Source organism: Hirundo rustica, chromosome 5 (genome assembly GCF_015227805.2).
Source record: "Hirundo rustica isolate bHirRus1 chromosome 5, bHirRus1.pri.v3, whole genome shotgun sequence".
Classification (NCBI taxonomy): Eukaryota; Metazoa; Chordata; class Aves; order Passeriformes; family Hirundinidae; genus Hirundo; species Hirundo rustica.
In genome coordinates, this window is record NC_053454.1 from 43228520 (window position 1) to 43255357 (window position 26838).

The 26838-nt window shown below is 36.2% G+C and overlaps 1 long non-coding RNA gene across 1 annotated transcript; it reads left to right on the top strand.

The window, feature by feature from the left end:
* Positions 1–4465: 4465 nt before the first annotated feature.
* LOC120753245 (uncharacterized) lies at positions 4466–26561 on the top strand. The gene is made up of 3 exons (XR_005701031.2): positions 4466–4589; positions 24633–24735; positions 26158–26561. It is a non-coding gene; the product is annotated as an uncharacterized LOC120753245 (long non-coding RNA).
* Positions 26562–26838: the final 277 nt, after the last annotated feature.

Below are 26838 nucleotides of genomic sequence, written 5' to 3' on the forward strand. Positions count from 1 at the left end.
ACTCTTAACTCTTCCATCTGTGCAGCAGAATTTGTAAGGGGGGGCTGTGGTTCATCTGTCAGAAGCCAGCAGTGGAGAAAACTTTCTCAGTTATTTGACCCTTTCTGGAGAGCTTTCTCTCTTCAGCATGTTACTGACTTGCTTATTTCTACTGGCAAAAACTATGCCTGTAAATGTTGTTTCACTGGGTGAATATTCTAGGTACTAAAAGCTGTTCTCTCTAAATAACTACAAATTTTATGTGCAAGAAGCAGTTGTGAATCCTCTCAAAATAATTCTTTTTTTAGTCTCTTTGATGTATCCTTCCACCAAGAATTTCATACTGAAATGATGGGGAATTGAGCCCAAATTGCCATAGTAGGTAATTCCTAAATTGCTGTCTTTGGAGATCTCTTTTTCCACTATGTAGCCACTTGGTGCATTTTCAGGAGAATAAATAGACCCATCCTACCCTTTCAAACATAAAATCAAAAGGAGATTTTCCACTGTGGTTGTAAACATGTTGCTGTTAGGAAGCATGTATTATTTCGTTTCAAATGCTGCTGGGGGAATTGGCAGTTTAATAAAATGTTTGTGCAACTTTCTAAAGAACACAGTATGTAATTTCGCCCTGTGAGACAGGAAAATACTTTATTTAATCATTTTACCAGAAAGTGTAGCCTGCTAGGAAGGTAAACTTGCAAGAGATATTCAAGACTTTACTGCAGTTCTGTGAAAATATAATGCTTGAGTCTACAGGTAGGGATTGTAGATTTTTCCAAGAAACCTTTGTTCTTGGAAATTCTGTATGCTGATTATGAGTCTATTCATTACTAGTTTATTTCTATAAGTTAATGCACCATGAATAAGCAGAACAGTACCAGAAGCTATGCTTCTATCTAGCAGACATATTGGGGCCATACAGGAGAAGAGGAACAAAACTAGAGATACTGAACAGAGATCCTTTATGTGGACATAAGGTGCTAAACAAGCTGAATAAATCCAACAGAGGGCTGACAAGAAGATCCTAAATAAACAGGTGATTTAACTTGAATTTATGCTTCAACATTCTTCAGATATCAGTTTATTGATCTTGAAAACTAAGGCCTTCTCAGAGAGGAGTGTGACCACATTTTTTTTTTAACAGCAGATTGTTTTATTTGTGATAATCTCTTCAGTTAAAAACAGGAATTAACAGAAACAAGTTAGCATTAAATTCAAAAAGAGTTAATACCATTAGCAGACTACTACTGCATTTTGCCAGGTGTAGGAAAATCTGCGTGTTTGTGGACTTTTTTTCTCTTCTCAAGTTAAAATAAAATGTTTTGGCAACTTGACCAACCGTGTTTCTAGTTTCTTTCTTGTCATAAATCCTAAATTATTCTCAAACCATTCTCCTGACTTTCCACTCATAAACTAAATTCCTTAATGCAATTTTCTTATGTTACCACTTCTTTCTAACCCTCTAGATGCAACTAGATTACCCTAAATTCTCCTGAGTGAGCTTTCTGCTGCAGTCACCAGGAAACTGAGTGTAAAGCTGTCATGAATGCAGAATGGATTTGCAGAATGGATTTGCTCAGTTTTGTCAAAATGCAGAACAGTGCATGCATGCAGGAGTGTTTGACAACAAGGATAAAAGGAAGTAATTGACACACTTTTTTTTGTAGACTTATCTGCTTAAATATCTTAGAGGTTTTCAAAATTAGAGAAATAAGTTAGGAGTACATGAGAAACCATAAGCAGAGTTCTGGATGCAGGTATTAGAAGACCCAGGTAAGCCCTGGCCAGCCCTTGTTCCACCCAGTGCTATCAGATATTCCCTGTGTGTGGGATCTGGGGCCTCCAAAACCTTTTACGTTCACTCTCTGCAGCAATAAAAAAAGCAAAAAAAAAAAAAAAAAAAAAAAAAAAAAAAAAAAAAAGCAAAAGAAACATATCAGAATCCTGTCTTTGCAGGTCTCACGTTATTTTAATTAGGACAAGATTATTTCTCTGAATGGGGACAGAAAGGAAAACTGGCCTGGAATGGGCATTTCTCAGAGGATTCCACTGGGAAAGGGCCAAGCCTCGGTGGACCCTGAGTTTCCTGATGGTCGGTTTCGATGTTTCTCTGTGGTTACCGCAGTGACATCATTGTTTTGTTGTGGTTTACTAGGGAAAGAAGTGACTTGTTCTTGATCCCGATTATTCACATTGTATTCGTTTCTGTGTTGTCGTCTCTTTCCTTTGTTTTTTGGGGTTTTTTTTTAAATTAAATTGAAGAAATTAATATTTCATTAACATTTTAATTTAATTTTGCAGAAGAATACAGAAAGCAAGAACAACAACAAAAAAGTATATCAAACAACAGCTTTGGATTACTTTTCCAGAATATGAGGGAGATTCAGAACTCAGAATTACAATGGGCCCATTTGTGGGTTTTTATAACGCAAAATAGAGGGAAAAAGCAAATGTTGGCTGGGGTGCTTGTCTGAGTCTCTGCAACCTGCATTAGTTTAGTATTTCTCCTTTACTGACAGCTAAGTTAATACAGCAGCATTAGACTACTGTGGGGTTTAAAATGTTGTGGTGCTTTTTCAGTTGAATTACATCAGCAAAAGTCTTTAAAATTGAGAAGCTGTACCAGGAAAACGACATTTTTCTCAGTAGAGCTCACAAACTCATTTACCAGATCGGTACGGTGTGATCTCTTTACTACACCCTCATTTATACCAAGAGTGTTTTGTTTCTTCCATACCTGACTATGCTGGCGTGGTAAAGCACAACTGAATTGAAAACATTTAAGAATACAAATGCATACTATTTCTCAACCTTAAAAACCCCTGTGCAGGCAGTACAATACATTCCATCGTGAGCAATTTAAGCAAGAGACATGTTTCCCCATGTATTTTTTTCTATTTCTGTTTACTATCTGCAGCTCAGCTTACAAATTTTATTTGTGATAGTTCCCTTCCAATGTTATTATCATTGTGCTTGTTGATATTTATATTTTTAAAGACAAATTTGCTTCTCTAAAGGAGGTGCCTGTGAAAGAGATTTAATCAACAGAAGGATAAGGACAGAAGGAACGCTGCTTTTTTTTTGGTCCTTTGAAAGAAAGTTGGCTTTGAAAAGCCTTATCACTGTATTAAAGATAATATTGCTGACTGTTAAATCACAATTTGATTCCTCAAAGAAAGTTAATTAATCTTCAAATGCATTTTAATCACACATCCTATGCATTTCAGCATAGCTCAAGCATTAAGTACATGAGACATAACTTTTCAATAAAAGGTGAAATGAATATTTAACGTTTGAGGAGCAGGAATCTTAAACAAAACTGCATTAAAAGGATACAGTTTGGGGTGCACAATGCTGAACCTCCAGATGACTGGGTTTGTTTCAGATCAGCATTGCTGAACATTATTATTGCTTGACAGCTGCTGTACTGAGCTGCTGGTCCCAGGTCACACCCAGCTGACGAGACCCTGTGCAGCGATTAACCAAGTGCCACACGTCCCCAGTTTACCTGGGCAGCGGGGCTACAGGCTAAAGATCGAACTAATACCAGAGGAGCAAGACACATAACGTGTGCTGCCTTTCCCTGGGAAGCATTTTCTCTTTCACAGCTAACAACTTGGAATTTTTTTGAAAATTTGCACCGAAATCTTTTCAAGGAACTTTAAAAACTTTCAAGTTAGACATCTCTATTCAATTCCCTTTAGCAAAGTACATTCAAATTGATCTCCATTACAAATAGACCCATTAACTAAATTCATTTTCTCTAAACAGGGACATTTCTACTAATGCTTGCTCTTTTGTTTCTTCTTATGATCTTTCAACTATTTTAAAGAGATGCTGTCAGTATATTATTTTTAAAAGAAGCAATTTCTGAACTCTGAATTTGGTTAAGACCATATCTCTGTTTTAAAATGTCACTTACAGAGTACTTTGCCATTTTTTTTTTCCAGTGTAACAATTTTCTCTGACACTTTTAACTCAATAACAGGAATTTTAAACTTTGAGGTTGCTGACCTCCTCCTTTATAAAAAGTCAGCTTTCAACTACTTTTCATTTTAGTGAAATAACCTCATAACATTTTCCTTAGCAAGATACTATGATGTAATTGCTGTTGAATTATGACCACTGCAAGATACTATGAACAAGAGAAGCCTAACAAGCAAAGTGAAGTAATAGCTGAGCATATTTTCTTTATATAAATAGTGTATTGCAAAATTTCTCTGCGTGCAAGTTTTCCTTTAATAGGCATTGTACTGCAAATGTATGGTGTTGGTGGAAGTTATATTCATTCTGAGAAGACATGGGCTTATTTAAATTGATTATTTCTCAACACAGCTGTTCCTTTAACATATGGGGGGGAAAAAATTGTCTCCATTGTCAGCTGGAAAACAGTTAATTAGATTCTCATCCACATATAAAGACAATTAGTCTAATAGCTATAAATAAGGCACCTGACAGGCATGAGGTTTCTTCTCCTCACCTATGCCCTGCCAAGGTGTTTTATGTGGACTAATACTGTACTTAGGAGGGTTGTTTTTCACAAATACCCTTTCAAAGAGGTTGTTTACTTTCAGCTCTTGGAGGTTTCACGAGACATCTGATGATTGGTAGGTATTATTTAGAATATCATATTAATGGTTTGGTTATAGTGTACTGTTGCTTTTGCTTAGTAGGAAGACTGAGTGATTTCAGTTGTAATATCATGCCAAGAATTTATGAGCCTCCTATATTTTGCATACATAGTGCAAAGAATTTGAAAAACTGTTTGATGTGCACCTACAATAAACAAAACAAAAAAAATTGAATGCCGTTATTGGATTTCTACTGTTCCTTCAAGAAAAAAAAATCAGATATTTCAGGGTACAAGCTGAGAATGCTTTTAGTATGAAAGCTACTTGAGATGGGAAATTATTAGACAGGTGAAATATTTCCTTAAAAACAGAAACAAAAACAAAACAAACAAACAAAAAACCCTTATGTTTTAGTGAAAGAGAATTCAGCTAATAATCATTAATTTTAAAGCCACTCTAAATCTTGACTCTTATGATTCTGCTGAATTTAAATCCTGAGAAAGATATAATGGGAAAAAAAAACCCCTTTTCTCAGAGGGCAGTCTTTGGGAAGAATGAATTAAACAGAAGCTATCAAAGATGCTTTCCATTTGTGCTGCTTGTCATGCACCATCCTTTTTTTCAGATTGCTCTTTCATAGTTTTAAAGAAGTGGGGGATGCTGATCCTGTGTGGTTGCTAACAGGGTTAAGGTCAGGCTGGTGAGTGGGCACCAGTGAGGTTCCTCAGGGCTCCATGGTGAGGGACCTTGAGGGAAGCTGTGTGAGGAGGGGCTGAGGTAACTTGGTCTGTTCAGCCTGGAGAAGAGGAGACCTCATTGTGATCTACAGCTTCATTGGGAGTGGACAAGAAGGGACAGACACTGATCTCTCCTCTGTGGTGACCAGTGACAGGACCTGAGGGAATAGCCTGAAGCTGTGTCAGGGGAGGGTTTAGGTTTCATATTAAGGAAAAGGTTTTTCACCCACAGGGTGGCTGGGCACTAGAACAGGCTCCCCAGGGGAGTGGTCACAGCACCAAGCCTGGCAGAGTTCCAGATGTGTTTGGACAATGCTCTCAGCACATGGTCTGGATTTTGGGGCTGTCCTGTTCAGGAGCAAGAGTTGGACTTAGTGATCCTTGGGTGGGACCCTCACAACTCAGGATATTCTATGATTCTGTGATGTCTTCATTATTTGCAACAGTGCTGGACTAGTCCAGCTCAACCCGTAGTATGAAATCCAGAATTTGAATTGAGAGCAAACTTTGGCTTCTGTTGGGGCAGAGTTTTCCAGAATGTGCTTTCTAAGACTGCTTTAAACAACTTCTGATATGTACCATTTAATGAAAGGAAAACACAATGATTGTCTTAGACTGAGATTCCTGGGGCATGTTATGCCTAAATAAGTAAAGGAGGAGAAGGCATCAAAATTACAGGAAATCCCTCCACAAGGGTTTTTTATTGTTTTTTAATCTGATGAGAAATGTAGATTAAACTGTGCTGGGCTTTGATTCCCAAATTCTGTGGATATCAACAAAAAATTATGCAGCATTTTTGATTTCAAGGGCTTTGCTGCAGAGGACAAATTATTTTTTTGCAAACACTACAGTAAAATGCATATCTCCTGAAGGGAGTCTTGCGGCACCTAGAAAATAGCATGATGTTTGGGGGTTTTATGGGACTATAATTTTATTCTTTTGCAAGTGAATTTTCATTTTTGATAGATAAATAGCCACCAGTCAGATTCACACAGGAGAGAAATTACAAATTTTATTTTCATTTCTTTGATATGAGGGCTGGCTTAAGGCTGCTTTGATCCCATTCCAGTTATTTCATTCAATGACAAGCTACAGGAAGGCAGTTCCAAAAGTGGGAACAGCTACAATTCAGTGACAGAGTCATCAGAGGGTCTCCACAAGCCAAGACTGAAAGACCAAGGCGTAGCACTGAGTATGTTGATTGCCAGCTTCTTTAGTAGTCTTCTAAACCACGGAAAAAACCAGCAAACAGAATAAAAGTCCTCTGCTTTCCACCTGCCAGTATATAAACAATTAATTTAGGAGAAAAAGAGAAATATTGGTTTGTGATCTGAAATGTGTGATGTGATGAAAGATGAAAATCTTTTGGTCTACAGACTTCTTCAAAGACAAACGTGAAAGGACAGTAGGCTTAAATTTACTGTACGTTACTTAAAACTTCATTAGTTAGCATTCCACAAATCAAAAACTGTTGAATGCTTCCATAGAAAAATGTTGTGATGCAGGGAAGGGGCAATCTATAGAAAATGTTTCTGTCTTCAATTAAAACAGTTTTGTTTTGCAGCATGTGATTTGAGCATAGATATGTGAGCAAATGTGCTATTGTGAACAGCTATGGCAGAACAGTTTGAAAAGAAAAGTAGTCTACAAGTTTGACAATATTGCAAATATCCATCTCTTGGGAAATAAGGCAAGAAAAAAAAGACTAAAGCAAATGAGAAATAGATTATTTTTTAAGCTTTTTTTAATTTTTTTTTAATTTTTTTTTTTTATTCCCTTCCTTCTAAGCAGAGGCAAACAAATTGTTCTCTAGAGCTCTGAAAGGTTAATCACTTGCAGGAAAATAAGGATGTGAGGAAAATCTAAGTAATAAGAACTAAAAATGTCAGATGCCTGGGGACAGAGCAAATATTTGATTTTGAAATCACTGGCTATTGTGATTTTTTGAACACAAGGATATTATTTTAAATAAAACATTACCGTCTGGATAAAGAGAATTGTCAATGGATACAAAGAAAAAAAGAATCCGTTTGGAAGTGGTGAAAGACTGTGACCAGTATTTACCTTTTTAGTGAGTCAGTGCAGCAGGCAGGGAACTGCTCTGCTGTTGAAAGCACACTCCCATACATGCCCAGCAACGAGCGAGCACCAGCTGAATTCTTGTCAGAGCTACCAAGCTGTGAGACTAGGTTCTGTAGGAAAAGACAAAGTTCTTGGTAGAGTGTATTCAAAGGGTGTTATAGGGGTTAACACCCCTTTCGTAATCATCTTATCAAGCAAGGAAAAATAACTGGATTGTTGCACACAGAAATTTGTTTTCAAAAAAAATTGGTTTTCTCCATAGCAGGTTTTTCTGGGTCTTTCTCAAGACATTTAAAGGAGTGGTTTTCAAAACTCTGGTTTTCCTCTATCTGAGGTGAGTTTGCATCTGAATGCTTCATTCAAGATGCAATATTTCACCTCTAACTTAGAGGGGAAAGGGGCAAATTAAGAATTTTTCAAGGCTTAAAAAATTCCTTATATATAGTCTCCCATCACCCTTTTCCGTAGATTACTGTAGTTGCTTAAGTTTGTCCTGGTGCTGGAGTCAGAAAATCAGTATGTATTTTAAACACTTTGGATTTAGGAGTCAAGAATGGAACAGTATTTCAAACCTGAATGATTATTTCAGAAAGCTGATTCTCTAGTTCCTGTAGCAAAAAATTTTTTTAAAAAGTAGTTAGTGTTGAGCCTCCTGATTTGCAATATGTAAGTGCTTTTGATATTGAAAAGACTGGAGATTTTTTTTTTTTTAATCTTGCTTTTTAACTACTTTCTTTTTGCTAACTTGTTTTGTGTTGCTCTCTGTCTTCATCACTCCCACACCCAAAAATGCACATAAATTTGTGGAAGTGTAAATTTGACCTCTGCATTCTCCTGTTAACTTTTATCACTTTATAATCTGCGATTACATGATGGGAAGAGATTGCCTTTATGGTAAATACAATTTCAATGAAACCCCTTCTAAATCATGTTCTGATTATACACTCCAATCTGTTTCGTAAGGCACGTTCCTGCTGCAGGTTGTAGCCTGCTTTCATTCACTTTCTCCCTGCAGACGAGTTAATGGTTTTCCTGCAATCCAAGGCAATCCTGAACCAGGCAAAAAGAGAATGGGGCTTTGCTGGCATGCTTCTCTTTGGCTGACAATGAGGGCATTTAAAGTTTTTTTCACCCAGTACACTTTGTGATCGAAACAGATCTATTGCTTAAATGACCCGACCTTTTTCACAGTAGGGCACAATTTGGTTAATTTTTAAGGATGGTATCTCCCAGGGCACCATGTTCTACGGATACACTAAATGATCTGTCCTACATTTTAGATGTATCAGAGCTGGAGTTAATTAAAATACATACATGCTGCGTAATGTAACAACAGCACTGAGGCCAATCCCAGCTCCCAAGGAAATTATCTATGCTAACCAAAAGTTATTTTCTCTCTGCACTGTGTAGCTGTTTCTTTTATTAAACTTATTAAAACCATTTTAAGCTTTGAAGTTCTGCAGCTTTTTGGCTGGTGTTTTCATCAGACGTTATTCATCCTCCTAAGGCATATGTTCTGCTTTCAGAGCAGATATGGGCACTTCTCAGTAATTTATTCCTGTTAAAAATTAAAATGCATTTAAAATGTTTCATATTGGCTGAGCTGGAGATGATAGTCTTCTTTACTTTTCCACACAGCATAAACTGTAATAGTGTTGATTTTTCTTTATTAACCTAATCTAGCACCTGTGAGATGATGGTTTGTTCATTATATTGTTTTATATATATATATATAGTCTTTTTTGTACCTTTCTTATCTAGAATAATGTCTTCTCCTCTTACTATCAGTTTTAATGACATCTTGCTATGGATATGCTTATATCTATTCTGGCTGTGAAAGTTTATTAGACAACCTTGTTTCTGTACAGATAAGAAACTAGTCATGGAGTTGAATCCTTTCATTCTCCTGTGGGCAAGTAAGATGGATTCTAGGGAAATGACTTAAACAAGTTGGTCAAGAAATTTGAGGCAAGGGTTCTACAATGAGGACCATGAGATTTTTAAAGAAGTACAAATGCAATCTCTAGGACTTCTTCAATGAAAAATGCCTGTTTAAATCTCCCTGAAAGTCCTTGAATTTTAAGACCATCTTATGAAGAATATCCAAATAGCTTTCATTTTAAACCGGCAAATGCTACTTCTTGCTTTGGAGATACACATAATATTTCTAAATTTTATTGTGAGGATAATGTTACAAATCTCCACATATATATATAAATAAATTATTCATTTCTTTAGACCAAAGGACACAGTCTTTTTGGTGCAAGAATTCAAATGTGCTGCAGAGGTTTACAATGGATAAAATAACTTTGATTCAGTTTGACAAAGATGCATAAGGTCTCTACATTTTTAGAGCATCGAATACTTTTTGGATATGGTTTGTGGGATGCACTTCACAGCAGACTCCGTTTCCCTTTCAAGGACTTTATAGCTATAAAGAAGCTTTGTAGGTTTTGACAGGCATTTTCCACTGCCCTCTTGTCCCATGCAATAATGTCATATTAGCACATCCAGAGAAGTAACAAGTACATCTTAACCATAATTAGTTTTCTCACCTCTGCCATTTTTGAAGGACAGAGGGTTCCTCTCCTGTTTCCCATCATGGTAGAAAATTTCTCCTTATACCTGTCCCAGTCTTGCACATGACCACCATATGTTCATTTATTCTCAAGGTAATATTGTTTTATAGCTCTTTCCCTTCACTGGGGTTTAATCAGCAGATAGAACTAGAGGGATTAAGTTTATTTCCCTTGGCCTTCATTTTTTCTGTGCTGAATTATACCACTTTCTTTTCTGCCCTATTGTAAGAACGAACCTGTGGATCCCTTCTGACAGGTGTTGTAGCAGCCCTTCCCAGTTGGAACTGACATTGCTTTAAAAACTATTGCACAGAAAGACAGATGGAGTTTCTGGTCAATATTTTAGTTTTGTGTTCATGAAGTAAGTGAATTTTTTGTGGGGTTTGTAAACTGAGAAATGGACTGCAGAGGAGGAGCAATCCTAAACCAGACTCATTACTCTGAACAAGGGGTCAGACCTGAGAGAGGATGAGGATGGGACAGAGCAGCTCTCTAGAAGTTGAGTAAGGAAAAAAACCAGATATTGTTTCAAGGCACTTACCTTTTGTAGGGCTGTAACTCAACAAGGGCAATAGAGCTTTCTCCTAACCTATGATCCTGGAAAAAAATGACATATCTTGAAGGATGTCTGGTGGGGAAGAGAACTCAAACTGAATGTAAATAGTTATTTGGTCATCTCTTTTAAGAGGTGAAAATATGCTTCAAATACTTTCCTTAAGAATGACTCTGAAAAGAATGCCACATTGCATTTGTAGTAGAAGCACCTAGTTCTCCTAATTGTCAGAGCTGCTGCTTATAAACTGAATATTGACTACTTCAAAAGAGATCTAGAGTTCTAACAGACATAAAATCCAGCTTTGTGTACTTGTATTTTTATTCGGATAGCCTCATAGGCAACAGAATTCTTGTAAGTCTTGAAAATAAAAAGAAGCAGCAACTGGGTGTGCTGACCTGTATCCATAATTAACAACTCTCCGTTCATGGAAATTATACTGAAATTTCTTGGCCTTTTGTAAGGCAACTGACATAGTTGGGCCTTCATCTTAACTTAGCTCTTCTAAGTTACTCTAGGGGAGTTTTGTTATCTGGAGCAAAAGGAATTGTAACCTAAAAGGAATTCATGGAGCCAAATTTTTAGTCCCCACAAGACAAAATAAATGGGTCCTTTATTGGTATTGGGTCAAGTATCAGCTTATCACTGGCTGCTTCTTTCCCTTTCTCTCCTCCAGCCACTCTGCCCTCCCCTGACAGAAGATCCTCAGATTCAGAATTTCCTGGCACCGCAAGTGAAGGCGTAGCTTGGAGTTTGCAAAGGCATTCTAGACAGATATGGTATGAAATTGGTTACATGGAGTCTGAGAGTTTAAGAGCAAATTACAGCAGTGTGTAACGTCTCTGTAAGCCAGGAAAGAAACAGAATGAACGTGTAGCTCAGGCATTGTGTTGGCTGAATTCTGGCAGCTGCTGGACCTGTCCATGAGCCATGCAGGCATCTGTGGAATGCCAGCTCCTCCTCTTTGAGAGCACTGGACACAGTGTGTGCCTGACAGTCTCAGCTCCAGCTGCTATAAAAATAGAAAAAACAAACCACCAACTAAAAATATGCTACACTCTCTTCATACAGAATGTTGCTGTGGAGTAGGCATCAGGCATCACTTTCTGATGCTTACCTTTGGGATAATGTTGCCTTCTCGTTCTTCTCTACCCACACTGCTATTTGGGATCTGAGAACACTAACAGCCCTAATGTTTTGACCTTTTTTGCTTTTCATTTCTGAAGAGCTAACAACAAATGCTTCTTCTCTCATCTAAATACTTCTTTTCCAAGAATCTGTCTTCTTTTTTCCAAAGAAAATAAGCTGCCTTCTTACATTATAAATCTCTCATCATTCTCACTCTTTTTCTTCTGGACTCTATATTGGCCATTTCCTTTCAGAACATGTTTCAAACACACCCAGTCTTGTCCCAGTTATACCTCACCAGCATCAACTGGAATAAAAGAATACCCCCTTCCTCATATGCTTATTAATATGCATCAGTGTCACATTGAGGTTCGGGGGGGTGGGGAGTGTTGCTACAATCTATATGCTTTGAAGTTTTTGGTTCATTCTAACATCTGAATTTGTCCTGGATGTTAGCTTCATGTTGAACATCTTTAAAGCTACTACATAAACCTTGCCTTCTTACTCTCTATATGTGCATCACTCTAATTATTTAAAATATTAAATAATGGTACACATGTGGACCTGTCTTGTTCCCATGGAACATCTGAGGGGTTCTTTTAGAGAGAGAGAGAGACACATACAATGACTTTGCCCAAATCTTTCTACTTGTTTTACAATTCTCCCTGACATTGTTATAAAGTCTCTCCACACTCAGAGTGTAGCTGAAGTTGCTCTGATCATTCTGAGTTTGAGATAGATCCTTCTAAGGAAGGAAGTATGAGACTTCATTAAGACATAAAAATTACAGAAATAGATATCAACTCTGGTAGCAATGAACCAGAGGCACAGTGTGGGGCTATCAATATTCAACCAAATTTTGTCTTGGCAGCTGCTTTGTTCTGTTGTGACTTTTGGTTGGTTGGTTTTTTTAAGAGTTAGGGTGTGTGATTCTATGAGTAATGAAGAAATCATGAAAGAAAATCAGGTTATTGTGGGTAACTTATTCTTTTTCGCTCTCTATGCAAACATATTAGCACTTCAATATTAAATATCTCCTGGTTTTTCTAGATTTGCTAGTAAAGTCTGTGAACCATGATTGTACGTAAGGACATGTTTGTGGCAAAGAAGTTTCAACAAGCAATGCTTCTTGTTCTCTGTATAGGAATCACTTTTCAAGGAATTTCTCCTAGACATTACACTTGTTTTCTGGTTAGAGGTATAAAAAGCAATTCTACAGTGTTTACTGAGAACTCTTATACGAACAGATTCCTGCTACTTTGTGGGTATTAGTAATTGAGGGGACCTTACTGAGGAGTGGAGTCCTCAACAGTGCATCAAAGGCTGTTTCGTTCTGTTCCATCAATAACTGACATTAACAATACTCACTGAAGAATGGGGTAAGATAATCTTCTGTAAGTCTCCTATGAATGTAAATTTTTTATTATTTTTCTGTAGGAGTTTGTACTAGATCAGGTAAAATTTTTTAGAGATTCTAGTTGAGGGGAAAATGTAATTGTGATTCTATCTTTCTGAAGTGATTGGGACTGGAGTCAAAAGCTAAAACTTACGTTTCACCAGAGTGTGAATTATCATCTTGAATTTTATTGGCATACAAAACTAGAGTCACTCAAGTAATTCCAAATCCTCACTCTCAACTGCCCAAAGTCCTTCAGACAAAAGCTGGTGTAATTTTTACCTGGTCTAGTTTTTATTTAAAAGGGTAGAAAACTAGCTCACATGCTTTAAACTTCAGCTCCATTTCTACTTTAAGGTTAATGATATTTCCATCTTTCTGGAAATTGTATTCCTCCCTCAGTTGAACTAATAAGCAAGAGTTCTTAGTTCAACTTGTTTGCTAATCATCAGACTTGTAGGAGGAATTTTTTCTCAAGATCCTTAATTTTAAGTTTCACACTCAATATGCTGAATCTGATAATTAATTATATCCAGGCAATTTAATGTTCTTTATCAATTTTGAGTCATTGGGGATTTAAAAACTAAAATAACCCCATCAAAATTCTTGCATTTAATGTCCTAGCTTGAAAACTTTCCATTTTTTAATGGACTAATAGGGCTGTGTGTTTTCTTGTACTTTGTCAAACATCTCAGAGCAGCACCACTACAATTTCAAGAATCTTAAACCATGAAAGTGCTGTCATCTGCTTTGTATCAACATCATTTTATGGGGTTTTAGCTCAGAGGACAGTTTCCTGGGAAAATGAATATGCAGTTTTAACCTTGTTTGCCCTGTGAATGTCGAAGTCTAGTTTGGACTACCTTATGGTTAATGGTGATGGTTTTCTATCACCCCTGACAGAAACTTGATCCCACTTCTGTGAATGATGTTCAGAATTTTACTGCACTTCTATATATTGCATAGCTCACTTGTTCAAGACTGAGAATGTAGTTCTCAAATCACTTGCCTATCCTGTTTCCTGAAATAAAACAAGGAACTTTATTCCACTGGGATTAATTGGTAGCAACAAAGTTTCTACAGAATATTCTGCACTCTTAAACAATACAGTACTCGCTTTAGCAGCTTCTGCAAAACCAACATGCTGTGTAATTCCATTTTTATAACTCTCTTTTATGCTTGAAATGGAGGAAATATGATGCCACTTTCGTTTATTTCAGTAATTATTCAAGGATCTTAAAGAGTTTGCTGGAAAAAATCTTCTGAAGGATCTGTTCTTCCTAGCAAATCACCCTCTGTCCAGCTTATTTTGTCATGCCTTTGGGTAAGGCAACTGAATAAAGATGTTGTTAGAAGATGAAAACTTCTCAAGCAATTCCTCTCCACATGGTATGGCTCAAGGAAACAGCTTGATCCCAAGCTATACAAGAGGGCAGTGTCTTTGCAGTACAACTAATAAAAATAATTAATAGCTAGAGATTATAGGGATGGTTCAGTTTCAAAATCAGCCAGACAAGCATGTGTCAGTGTTAAAAGGGATACTTCTAAAGCAATAAGGATGGTCAGCACCTGCAATGGAGTAAAGCCATCCTGCTCACCAGGCACAATGCCAAATGACTCACTGCTCAGTTATGGGCTTGCTATCTGGCGTTAACCTCCTCATATGCGAAGATTAATCTATGCATTTAGCCATTTGCCTCAAGTGTCCTTTCTGTTTTAAACATGACATCCCCAAATTAATACCCAAAGAGTAATACCAGTCCTAAGTACAGGCACATTTACTGGAGATATCTCTCAAGTTTCTGTCGGAGGATTATATTTTAATTTATTGCTGCAGATCATCTAGTTACTGCCAGATTAAAAGTAATGGAAGAGATACTGTAGAACAAGAAGTCCTGGAGAAGTTGTTGTTCAAATTTGTCTCTTCAACTTCTCTTCTTTCAATAATCTACGTGAAACTCTTGAGTTTAATGTGTTTACTTTCCTTTCCTCTTCCTTCTAATTGTTTCTTTTTGGCCTATGTTTATCTCATCTTATTTTCTCTCAGTAGAAATAATCTGAATTTCTTTCTCCAGACTTGGGATTCCACTCACAGGAAATCGTAGTAAGCAATTCTTTATCTTATGAGAAATGTAAATGCATTTCACATGCCATGTACTCTCACCAAGAAAGCATTTTGCTGCTGCACGGTGGGAATGCCTAGGAATGCCCACCACACTCTTGCCAGGCTTTCATTTCTCTTGTCATACAATTAAATCTTAAAGATTTTTTTTTTTAATAGGTCTCAGATTAATTTGAAGATCACAACTCTGAATATAATTGTGATGATTTTTTTATTATTATTTTTTACCTTCTAGCCAATTTTTTCCATATTGTGAGGGAAGAGTTTCCAAGTAATTTTTCTTTTGGGGGAGGAGGGGGAGGGAGGAATCTGCATCTAAAATATCAAGTGATGTGAAGAGAATTATCTCAAGAAAAATACACTCAAACTTCTTTGTATTTATGTGGTTCCACAAGTCGCTCTGTCTTCGGAAAACACCAGCTGGTTTCTGGGTGCTGTTTGCTTTCTCTATAGGTTGCCATGAGGGAAATACAGCCATCATCCTGCTTCATTCTTATTTTCTTTGTGACTGAAATTCATTTTTCTTTTACGTGTACGTCACAAGAATATGCTGTTTGCCACTCTTTTCAATTCCAATTCATCCTAAAACAAACATTACCAAAGCTCAAATCTTTTATGGTCCGTAAAAGGTTTTTTTGTCTCAACGATTCTCTCACTGCAATAATTTTCAACTAAGGGACATCAGCTCTTTTGTTGATAACTTTTGTTGACTTGTCTTGTAAGCACTGAGTGAGGGGTATGAAATATAAAGTGAGGATGATTTTAGATTACAGAAACTGGAAATTAAACAAAATGAAAAATCAGGTCAGTTTGCCACTGGCTTTAAAAATAAGTAATAACACTGCTGCAAACCTAAGTTGAGCTGCCTCACCATGACTTTTTTTATTTAGACATATATTCAGGACATAAGTTTCCTTCTATTTCTGGACATTGCTGCTTCCCAAAACTGTGGTTTAGTTACCCTGCTCCTGTACATCCTAAGGATTACTGCTGTATCACCAGTGCAACATTTTTCACTGCTACCACCTTATGGTCACTTGAGGTTCATAAATCAGTTCTACAGGACAAATCAAGTGAGGCAAATCATTCAAGGCTTTCAGGATAATTTGGGGTTATTATTTCTGAGAATTATATGATTAAATCTTGAAATAATCATGTCTCACTCAAAAAGAAAAATCCCTAAAGAAATGCAAAATATCTGTATATGGTCCCCATGTCATTTCCCTTATGTGTTCTGATAATTTCAGACAAGTCAGTCATCTTCTCTCCTCTGCCTTCTGCAAGCTCACAGAAACTCCTTTTTGTCTCTTTCTGCAGTTGTGTCACAGTCCCTTGCATGGCTTTACAGACTTCCATTATGAAACTTTTATGTCACGCTTTCATTCTCTCCCTAAGCACTAGAGACACCTTCCCAACTACCTGGAAACTTGAGAGCCTTCAAATAAGGATTCTTGAAGTCCTGAGTTAGGAGGTGTCCGCTTTGTTCTCCTTCCAAGGAAATACCACCATTTGCTAAAGCTGTAATAGGCTGGACAGTTTTCCTTAATCTCTTCCATTGCTCATATAAATCCTTCTGACATGTGCCAAAGTTTTGGTGACCTTTCTCTTTGCCTCATTTCCAATGGTGAAAGAGATGTGACAACCAAGGCCTTGCTTGATTGCATTAATAAATAATGCATTCAATAATCTAACAGTTTAATATCCTCCCCCAAAACTATTAAAGTGCACACAGGTGATTCTTTTTTAGCTGACAACCCCTGTATGTTACCTTTTCAGTCTTTTTTTTTTTTTTAATAAAAAAATTTAAAGATTTTGTTATCATGAGGAAAAGAAAAAAATGTGTAATTTTATTTCATTCCATGTTTAACCTGATTTTACAGTGAGTTATCTTAGAAAAGACAAACATCAGTTCTAAGTCCCTGCAGAAGAAAATGAGAAAGATATTAAAATCATGTCTACAGTCTTTAATGCATAGATATAAATGTGCTAATCAGTCTAGCTGCAAATCCATCAAAGCAAAAGCACATCAAGTAGCAGAGGTTCATAAGGTCTAGATAAAAATCCCTTTCTAATGTTCTGTTAGTCTATGTATATGAATTTACATTTGTTAATAGACTTAAATATGCACAAGGAAAATGGATTCAGCTCTGGGCTATTACCATGAAATATTGTGGCACGTCTGTTAGTAGAGCGTAATTTCAATATCTTGCTATCTAAATTCATTACCTGAATAACTCAACTTTAGCACTCTTAACTGTGTTAGTGGCATGATTTAGTGGGTGTGGAGGGACTCCCTTTGTTTCTCTTTACATCTAGGGGTGCTTTTGCAACATGTAGGTGAATACTGGACTTCAAAAGGAGAAGATAAAGCACCCTTTATATCCATATGCTCATCCAGGAAAGCATATTTGGAATATCTTTGTTAGAGCTTCATGCAATAGATCAGATATGATCTTGATTATATCTGAATTTTCAGGTTACACATTAAAAATGTATAAAAGAAACCCCTCTGTGACGCTCACCTCAACTTTTCAAATTCAGTTTATTCTGCGATGTCACAAAGATGCTAGCTGACCTGAATCGGTCAGAATTCCTTCTAAGACTAGACCTGCAGTGTCTGGCAATCCTACAAAAGCTTCTGCATTGCAGTAATATGTAAAATCCCTCTTTGCACCTAAGTGCTACTTTAAAAGAATGAGGTCATCTATACCTGAGATGCATGTTACAGAAAACCTGAGAATAAAAAATCATCCATTTATCACAAGTCCCTTTAAAGGACTTTGATGTAATAAGGGACTAATAGCTTTTTTTTTGCTGTCGCCAACACTCTGCTTTCTATTTTGTCATATACAATGCCTTTTCATTTTGCAGTCAGGCCAAATGGTATATCTTCTCTTCCAGTCAGAATAGTATTTTCCTACTCTGAGTAGACCAGCTCCCAAAGAGTTCACATCTACAGAATTATTAGCTAATGCCTATTTCAACAGTGCTGGAATGACACAGCTACTTTAGACCCTGAGTCATGAGGATAGTCTCCCCTTCACTTTCAGATTTTGGTGAAATTTCAGGAGAAGATTCTTGGTCAATTCCTTTAATTCATAGATAGGAAATGCCAAGAGCAAATTTAGTTCATTCAGTCTCTGTTCATGATCTCAAAATCTCATGAAACTCAGAAGGAGTATCTTAGAATTATAGAATGGTACAATTTAGAAAGAACATTAAGAATCAGCACCCTCCACTGAGACACTGAAGGGGAAAAAAAAAAATAATCCTGTTCTGCCGTTAAAAACCAACTTTAGAAAAATAATTTGGTTTTCATAGCATTTTCAAATATTATATTATTGTATTTCTTCTAACAATACTAAGAAGCAGCCTGTAGTACTTAATGTCTGAATGTGGCTATTGCCAAGTGGCTACTGCTCCTGCATTCATTTTTATAATGTTGTTTGCACATGCATACCATTTCTCTCTATTAACTACTCCATTATATATTTTCATCCTGTATAAGCAATCCAAGAGGGCACGGTTAAGTGGATAACAACCAAAAAAATCAACCATGCAAAATTCCGTGTCCCCTCAAGCCTTATGTCTTATATAAGGTAGTGGGTTTTCACTAATTTTCCTTTGAAATACTGCTATAATACTACAGATCAGAAGAAAACCTAGGAGGAAAGACCTGGGAAAAAAAAGACAGCAGAGATCTGAAGTTGATGGGAGCCGCTCCCTGGAGTGATTTTTTTTCCTACAAAGCCTTGGTGCAAAATAAGTTAGCAGTGCTATTAAAAAAAAAAAAAAAAAAATCTAGTGATGCTATGTAATGCTGTTTTCTGACAGAAGAGCCTTTCATAAAAGTAACATAAAGCCTGGGAGTTTCATCGTGGAAATGGGAACTACTAGTTTGTTCAGTATTAAATTTGTAGTGGATTTTCTTTTAGAACTCAAACCTAAAGTTACTTTCAGGAACTTTCAGATATTTTATTTACTTCTTTACTTTTTTTATTCTAGTCTTCATCTTCAAATCACGTTATAATTGAGCACGCAACTTTTATCCACTTCTTAGTTGACTATTCATCTCATATAACTCTGGGGATATGTCCCAGAGACATATCCCCAGGCAGAACACAGGCCATGAAGTTTTCTGGGACAGAAAGCTCAGAGCCCAAGGGCTTGCAGACCTGGGGAGCGCTCTGGCAGCTTTGTTTTCTGTGTGATAATACAAGCCCCTCCAGAGAGAGTAAAAGGAAACAAGGGGGAAAAAATATTAGAAAGGGGCAGGGGCATAAAAGTAAGAGAGCATGAGAAGAGGGGCAACAGAGGAGAACGTTTAGACACTGGTAAAAGTCTGGGGGAAAGAGAAAAAGATATTAAAATGTAAGGGAGTAGAATAAGAAAAAGAGGAAATGGGAAGGAAAAACAGCTTTCAAGTTTCAGTGGTAAAGTGTACCACGGCCATGAATACTCTGAGATCTGTAAGAAAGGTAAGAAGAACAGTCTGTGATCTGGTGTTTGGGAGTCAGAGCTGAATAAAGGGAAAATTAATCACTCATGAAAAACAAATACTTCATTTAAAGCATAGAATTATAATAAATAGCCACACTGGTCACTAGATACCTTGTACACGCAGGGCAGGCACAAGTCTTTATCTAGAAACCATTTTGTTAACCTGTCATTAACTTTTGGCTGCTAGACTCTGAGAGGTAATATTAAGAAGGGAATAGGAGACAAGGCTTATGTACCGTGTCAGTGCCAATGGTCTGTGCAAAGCTGTTTATAAATTGCAAGCTGGCCAAATGGCAGCTATGCCTGCTTTTTTGCTTTCTCCCTCCCTTCTCCCCATGCTTTTTAAGGTTAGCAATTACACAGCAAATAGACACAGCAGAAGGATTTATTTACGGAGACCACAGTTTCATAACTCCTCATTAGTTTCCATTCCTTCTGAGAATATTCAGTAGATGTTGCAGAAGGTCAATAACTTCTGAGAAGAGTTCAGTAATATTCTGGCCCCTCTGCTAAGTGTCCTGTACTCCTAGACATCCAACAAACAAGACAGTTTGTTAGAGAGTGCTTTTTATTTCACCTTGAGAACTAGGATGTATTTTGGAGTGAATATTTGGTTTTACACGCATAAATCCCACATTCAACACATGTTGGGGGGGGCGGGAGTGTCAAAAAGTATATACTCTAAATATGTTTATTCTTCGTGTACTGGTGTTGCACCATATTTCAAAACATTGTGTTAACATGCAGCTGCTGAGCTACACAGTATTTAATGCTAAGCTTTCCATGTTTCAATGGGGTCAAGAGAAAAGAAAGAGAAAATTAAACAGTTATCTTCAAAGCCCACCTTGCATAGAACCAATATGTGACCTGAAGCCTTCTTTTGGGAAGTTGATGAATAAAAAGGATGAGAGTTGCTTATATTTTTTCTTATAGTAAAGTTTAATGATTTATAAAAATAAATATACACAAATAAAGAATATTATACTAGCATTGGGTATGTAGAAAAATGGTGCAATAAGTGCATTTTCATTACATTGTTGTATGACCTCAAACCATAGAACGATGCACAGCTTTGTATATTGGAGTATGTGTCTGGCTTGAAACATGTGGACAGTTCTATATTATTTGAAGAACTCAGGACATAAGAAACCAGGTAAACATTAGAATATGAATTATGTAAAAATATTTTCAGATAAATGTTTGTTGCAACTCTTCATCTTTATTAGCAGAGACATGCTGTTAAGTGCAGTCAGACTACATTCAGAGTCTGGAAGAAATTGAATACTAGGAGAGAAAAATGTTATATCTTTTCTATCCTAATCATAAGATAGCAATCACTGAGGTTATAATTTAATTCTTCAAAATATTATTATATGTTTTCCTTGGAGTCAGAGGAGTTTATTCAGATGAATCTTTCATTCTAAGAATGCCTTGAATACGCCTGAATATTTCTACCTGAGGGTCTTGCTATTCTGTTCATTCTTGCACCAAAATAAAATGTAAATCAGAACTATCTGCATATACCAGAAGTCTTCATCATCTACAACCACTACCTCTATTTTATTGAAAAATGAAAGAGCTGTAATTGCTAAATGGCATTCAAATTATAATCAACACACCTTGCAGAGAAAATAGGATGAATATCACACTAAGATTTCTTTGTTCACTTCGCAGACTCATACAGACACCTTGACCATCATTATAGTAAATTACCACAGCCGAGAGTCTGTCATTTTAATACACAAGCCTTTTTTAATGCTTTTTTTTTTTTTTTTTTTCAATCTCAGGACTATGAACTGCATCATACCACTTTTAGAGAACTTTCTGGGTTTTTTTTCGCTGGCTCTACAAACAAAGGAGAAGGGGAAATAAGGTTTGAAAATTTAAAGGTTTTGAGGCTTAGTGTAGATAGAAAAATATTCTTGCCTGAAAGGTGCTTTCTTACATGGCTGGTATGGTAGATAGAGATATCAGTGAAATCAAAGATGAGTCCTGCTCAGCTAAGAACTGGAGATATGTTATTCCACTTGTGCAGGTGACAAGGAAACAGTAAACAAGTCTTTTATAAAATGAAGTAAGATGAAAGGTAGAACAAGCTGCAAAAAATAAAAAAGACATCTGTGTAATCTAATCTTATTAGTTATGCTTATAGTAATTGAGAAAGGGGTTTAATTGTCAAAGGGGAAGTTTGAGGTAATTAAGTGATGTTAATATGCACTGAAAATTATGTGTCCCAGAAGGAAAAAACAGAAGACTTATGTGCAACAATAAATGAGGCTTCTGTGTGTAAGAAACTTTTAAAGGTAGCTAGAAATTCAGAGGAAAATGGGAAGGACAAGGTTTTTATCTTCTCTGATTTCAGTCCCTTGACTTAGTTGGAAAAATTTCAGACATTTTAAACAGAATTTCTTGGATAAGCAAGAGAAAGGAGCATTATTGCTCCTAGCAAAACCTCGTGTTAATTATAAGATAAACTTTGGGGACTGAAAATCTACGAATGGTTTAGCAAAAGTTATAATGAGAGGAAAAAAAATGCCAATCCAAGAAGAGCTTTGCACGTCTGACTTGTGAATTCGCTGAACTATATTTTCATTCCTTTTACTTTTAATGATTTATTGACACTTTCTATAGCACTGTGTATATTTTCCATACACTACTTCAATGAAGTGATTTAAGAGAGAATCTGAAATTAAAATCCCTGTGTAAATCACTGACCTTCACCTCCTATGCCTTTATATAAGTGAAATTGTAAGTGAAATCTGGAAAGCCAAACACAGCTAACGTAGAGATGAGTAGTTCACGTATTCAAACCAAAATTCTTTCTGTTCATCAGATATGATAACAAGTTCTGATCATATACTCCCTATACGCATTCTTGCCCATGCCTGAGTCAGGAAATCAATCTTCTTTTCTTCTTTCTCTTTGAAGCCATATTTAGGTACTGAATTATGAGCCCTTCCCAATTACCAATGTTTCATATACTACTAAGTCAAGTTGATTGCAAGCAAAATTTATCAGTCTACATATATAAAGCCTATATATTGTTGCCATACAGATAACTAACTTGGGAACATCCTTATCATTCTTTCAATAGACAAAGATGTTATCTTCTGGAATAGTCATCATTGCTATTCACCAGTAAACAGAAGAAAACTGCAGTGCCTCAGCTAAATAAAATAATAAATGTGGATTTGATAGCTACTTCTGGGACTACCACAAACATCTGTTTGTACTATTGTGTAGGTGTGTGTGAAAATTTATTCCTCTGGAAAATGTCTGCTGCTTTCCTTTTAAATATTGGCAAAGAAACTGAATTACATTTTTAGGCACCTCTTATACCCAGAAGCATTTAAGTTCTAACCTATCTGAATTTGTGCAGCAAAGTGTAGCAGCTGGTATTTTTTTCACTGATCCCAGTGGCTGTTGTGCAAAATGCATGTTAGCTTCTGTTTTCCCTCTGAGCAGACCATGGAAGCTTTTAGGGAGTAGAGTGGGAGACTGATCTTCTGAATTTCATCAGAAATAACTGCTACTTTCCACCATAAGAGCAACAAATACAGTTTTATTGAGGACCCATGTCAGTATGCCCCATTCTTCAGCCTATTGTGGATGAGTAACCTTACAGGAACAGATGGTTTCAGGAAGTATTTGCATTACTCCCTAAAATGTTAGGTGATATCAGAAACTGTCTACTACAGGTGGAATAAAAGAATTTTCAAAGCAACAGCCTTTATTTGCATATCAGTCAAAGGAAAGTTAATCAAAATTAACGTAACTACTTTAGATTTAACAATATTCAGGAAAAGTGTGCAATTATCAGATGCTCAATATTCCTGGTTCATGATCTTTCACTTCAATTATCTCTATTACTGGAAGTTACTCTGTTTAAAGTACATTCTGATGTCAGACACTGTGCATTAAACAGTTATTAGAGCTCTGTAACTGTGAGATAGCCACTAAATCATATGAACTGTCAGTGACTTGAAGCGTAATTGTCCAGAAAATACAAGGGAAATATTATTGCAAGGGACTCCAGGGCCACACTGAAGGGAAGTCTGATCAAAAAATAGTTTCCTTCAGAATTTTTCCTGTAAGAGTTACAAATATAATTATTCTTCTCCAATGGCTTTACATGTTCATGTAAACAAAATTTGTGCAAGAAGTGGTTTAAAAAAGCTTTACTTTTTTATGGCCCTTCAACTTTGAACTGAAGACCCGCATGGATTTGGGATTTGTTACCCTTTGTTTCATGTTTTCTCTGTGGTCTGAGATAATTTCATCACTTTCATGTCAAGTTGGGGCTATTTTGCTTTCACTTTTAACTAAACACAAAAAAATCTGTCTTTATTTTAGATCTCATTTGTAGTAAAATATATAAACAACTCTCAGTGTAGGTATCTTTCCAGGTGTTGCTTCACTGCCCGAACTAAAGAAATGTAAAGTTTGGCTAATGACATGCACTATTACTCAAAATTATAATAAAAATGAGAGGGTTTTTTTTAATAACCATTCTGCTGCCTTACCACAAGTATTGAGAAGAATGAAAAAGTATTTAAGAATGAAAAAGGAATAGGATATCTGTGAAATTCAAGTAAAGCAAAACAAAAATATTTTGTACTCATTTGGAAGATAAATTGCAGTAAATTATATTTTCCTCAGAATATTTGTTAATTGGCATGAGAGAGAGATTTATATCAGCTATCCTGTGAAAATTAAATTGCTTACATTTTAAAAGTGATTAGTATTCAGGATGAATGCTTAATCATTTTACTGTTAGCAATTCAGTACAGTTTTTCGTAAACCATATTGTCAGTAGTTTTGTTCTAATAACAGGCTGAGAAACATGGTATTCTGCATTTATGAAACAATATTTTCTGATTCCCTATTAAAAACAGCACGAGTACAGGGATATTTTAAGCAGCAAATGCTAAAATCCTGAAACAATCTTAAATTACTTTTTTTCCCCTCTCACTTCCGTTAAGATGAACAGAGCAGTCATGGGATCCAGTTGGAGCTTCAGCCACTAAACCCAACAGCTGGATCACAGTAAAGGATTTGAATCAAAGCCATCAAGATTGAGTCATGGTGAGTTGATTTTTGATCACTAAGGAAAATCTATAGAATTTGTGAAGGCAAAAAAAGAAGATTCCTTGGAAAAGATATGCAACCATAAAATAAAATTAAAAAAAAAAAAAAAAAGAGTAACAGCACTATCTTTCTTCAGATGGTAATAAAATTAGAGAAGCGTGGGCACTATTTTCAGTTAGTCTTGTACATCAGGACAACATACTTGCTATCTTTCTGTTGAAATAATGCAATAAAAATCAATATTCCCCGAATTCATAAAATTGTTCTCTGAAATTCCTGTACCAAAAAGGTATTTTCTGCTTCCTTAAGATAATTTATATTATGTCATATTTTTAAAGAATATTAAACAAAAGGAAATTCCATTAACTCCTTTTAATATTGGAAGGGTATATCCTAGAAGGGAAGCAAAACAAAATCAAAGTATTTCACACCTCTGCTAGAATCAAAAAATATTTATCTGTTTGAATATTGATCCATTAAAACTGGAAGAATGATTGATAAGCACTGATGGTCCATCTCTGCTGTACTGACTGTCCAACATATTGAAAGACAGACAACATAGTGAGTTTTCTTGGTGGCTTTTCTTCATTCATAGGATGAATTGGCAGATGAAAATGTCTGTGCAGGAGAGCACTGTGCTTTTTAAAAAAGATTTCAAAACAAATCTATTTTCCACTTCTACGGTTTTGTATTGTTGCCCATCTGTGCGCTAGCTAGAATTTCATGCTGCCAAATCTGATTGTCGCATCAAAGTCAAATAACTGTATAACTTTTCCCACATGAAAATATTGCACAAGATGTAATCTTCTTCATTCATCGATCCCTTGTACTGAACTTGTGTGTTCTAAAAAAGAAAGAAAAAATAATCTCCAGGGAACTCACTGAAACTCAAAAATTTCTTCAGCTCAGTCAGAGCAGCTCATGGCATTTTTCACTTGTAAACCCCAATATAATTTCAAGAAAACCTTAACACTGTTGCTGTGGTAGGTCCTTAGGGAAGCAATTGCCACCAGTGAAAGTCTCTCCTTTTTTTCCCTATTATTTCCCACTCTTCATTTTCACAGAGCGACCCAACAAGGAAATGAACAAACTAGCATAAGACACCTGCACCTTCTTTGAATGCACCCAGAAACCAATTTTTTCTTAAACAGAAAATATAACTAATGCATTGAATGCATTGTTATCCTTACATTCTTTTATTATTTGCTGTTAAAATAATCATGTGCACCCAAATATTTTAAAACTTAAACCTGAATAAGTTATACTACTCAACATATATTTTAAAAAGAACTTCAACGTTAACTCAGTTGACCTTTTTTAAGCAATATACTTGATTTGAAGTTAGTTCTGGGCAAGAGCTTGTGTAGTTTCCAACACAAGGAGACTGCATTGCTTGCTAAACAGCAATTCTTTCTTTAGGAAAATACACATGGCATGTAATAAAGGAGGCCATAAGTGGAGAGAAGCAAAAAAGAAGAAACATCAGAGGAATGCTGAGATGGTTGTTTTCATCAAATAGATTATCTCGAGCCAAATTGAAAGCAGTCTGGCAGACTCTAAAATAGGACACTAGCAAGAATATTTGGTGACTATGAGTAAAAATGTAAACATCAGTCTTCAGCAGTCTCCAGCATTTTATAATCGCTGTTTAGAACTTCTAGGAGTGCATATATAGAAACTAACTCCAATTACCCTCTCACATCTCCCTACAGTCAGTAGAGCTTTCCAATAGAATGAAGAAATTTAGCATAATCCTTGTGAGTTTAGCTGGAGACACAGGAACATGAAGTTCCTATTACGGACATCTAGACTGGGTGCCCAAATCTAGAATATATTAATTAGCTATTTCTGTTTCATTAATTTGTGGTCTTCTTCTTCTTCTTCTTCTTGTGTTTTTTTGGGTTTTTTTGTTATTGGTTGGTTTTTTTGTTTTTTGGTGGTTTTTTTGTTGTTTTGTTGGATTTTTGGGGGTCCTTTTGAGAGAAGGAGCTGGTGTTACAAGGCAGTACAAAGAAACAGTCTTCTCATTGTTCCTATACTTGAGTATAAGAAGCCTGCTATCCATATTTTTTGCTCAGCTGTATTTGTTATCTAATCAAA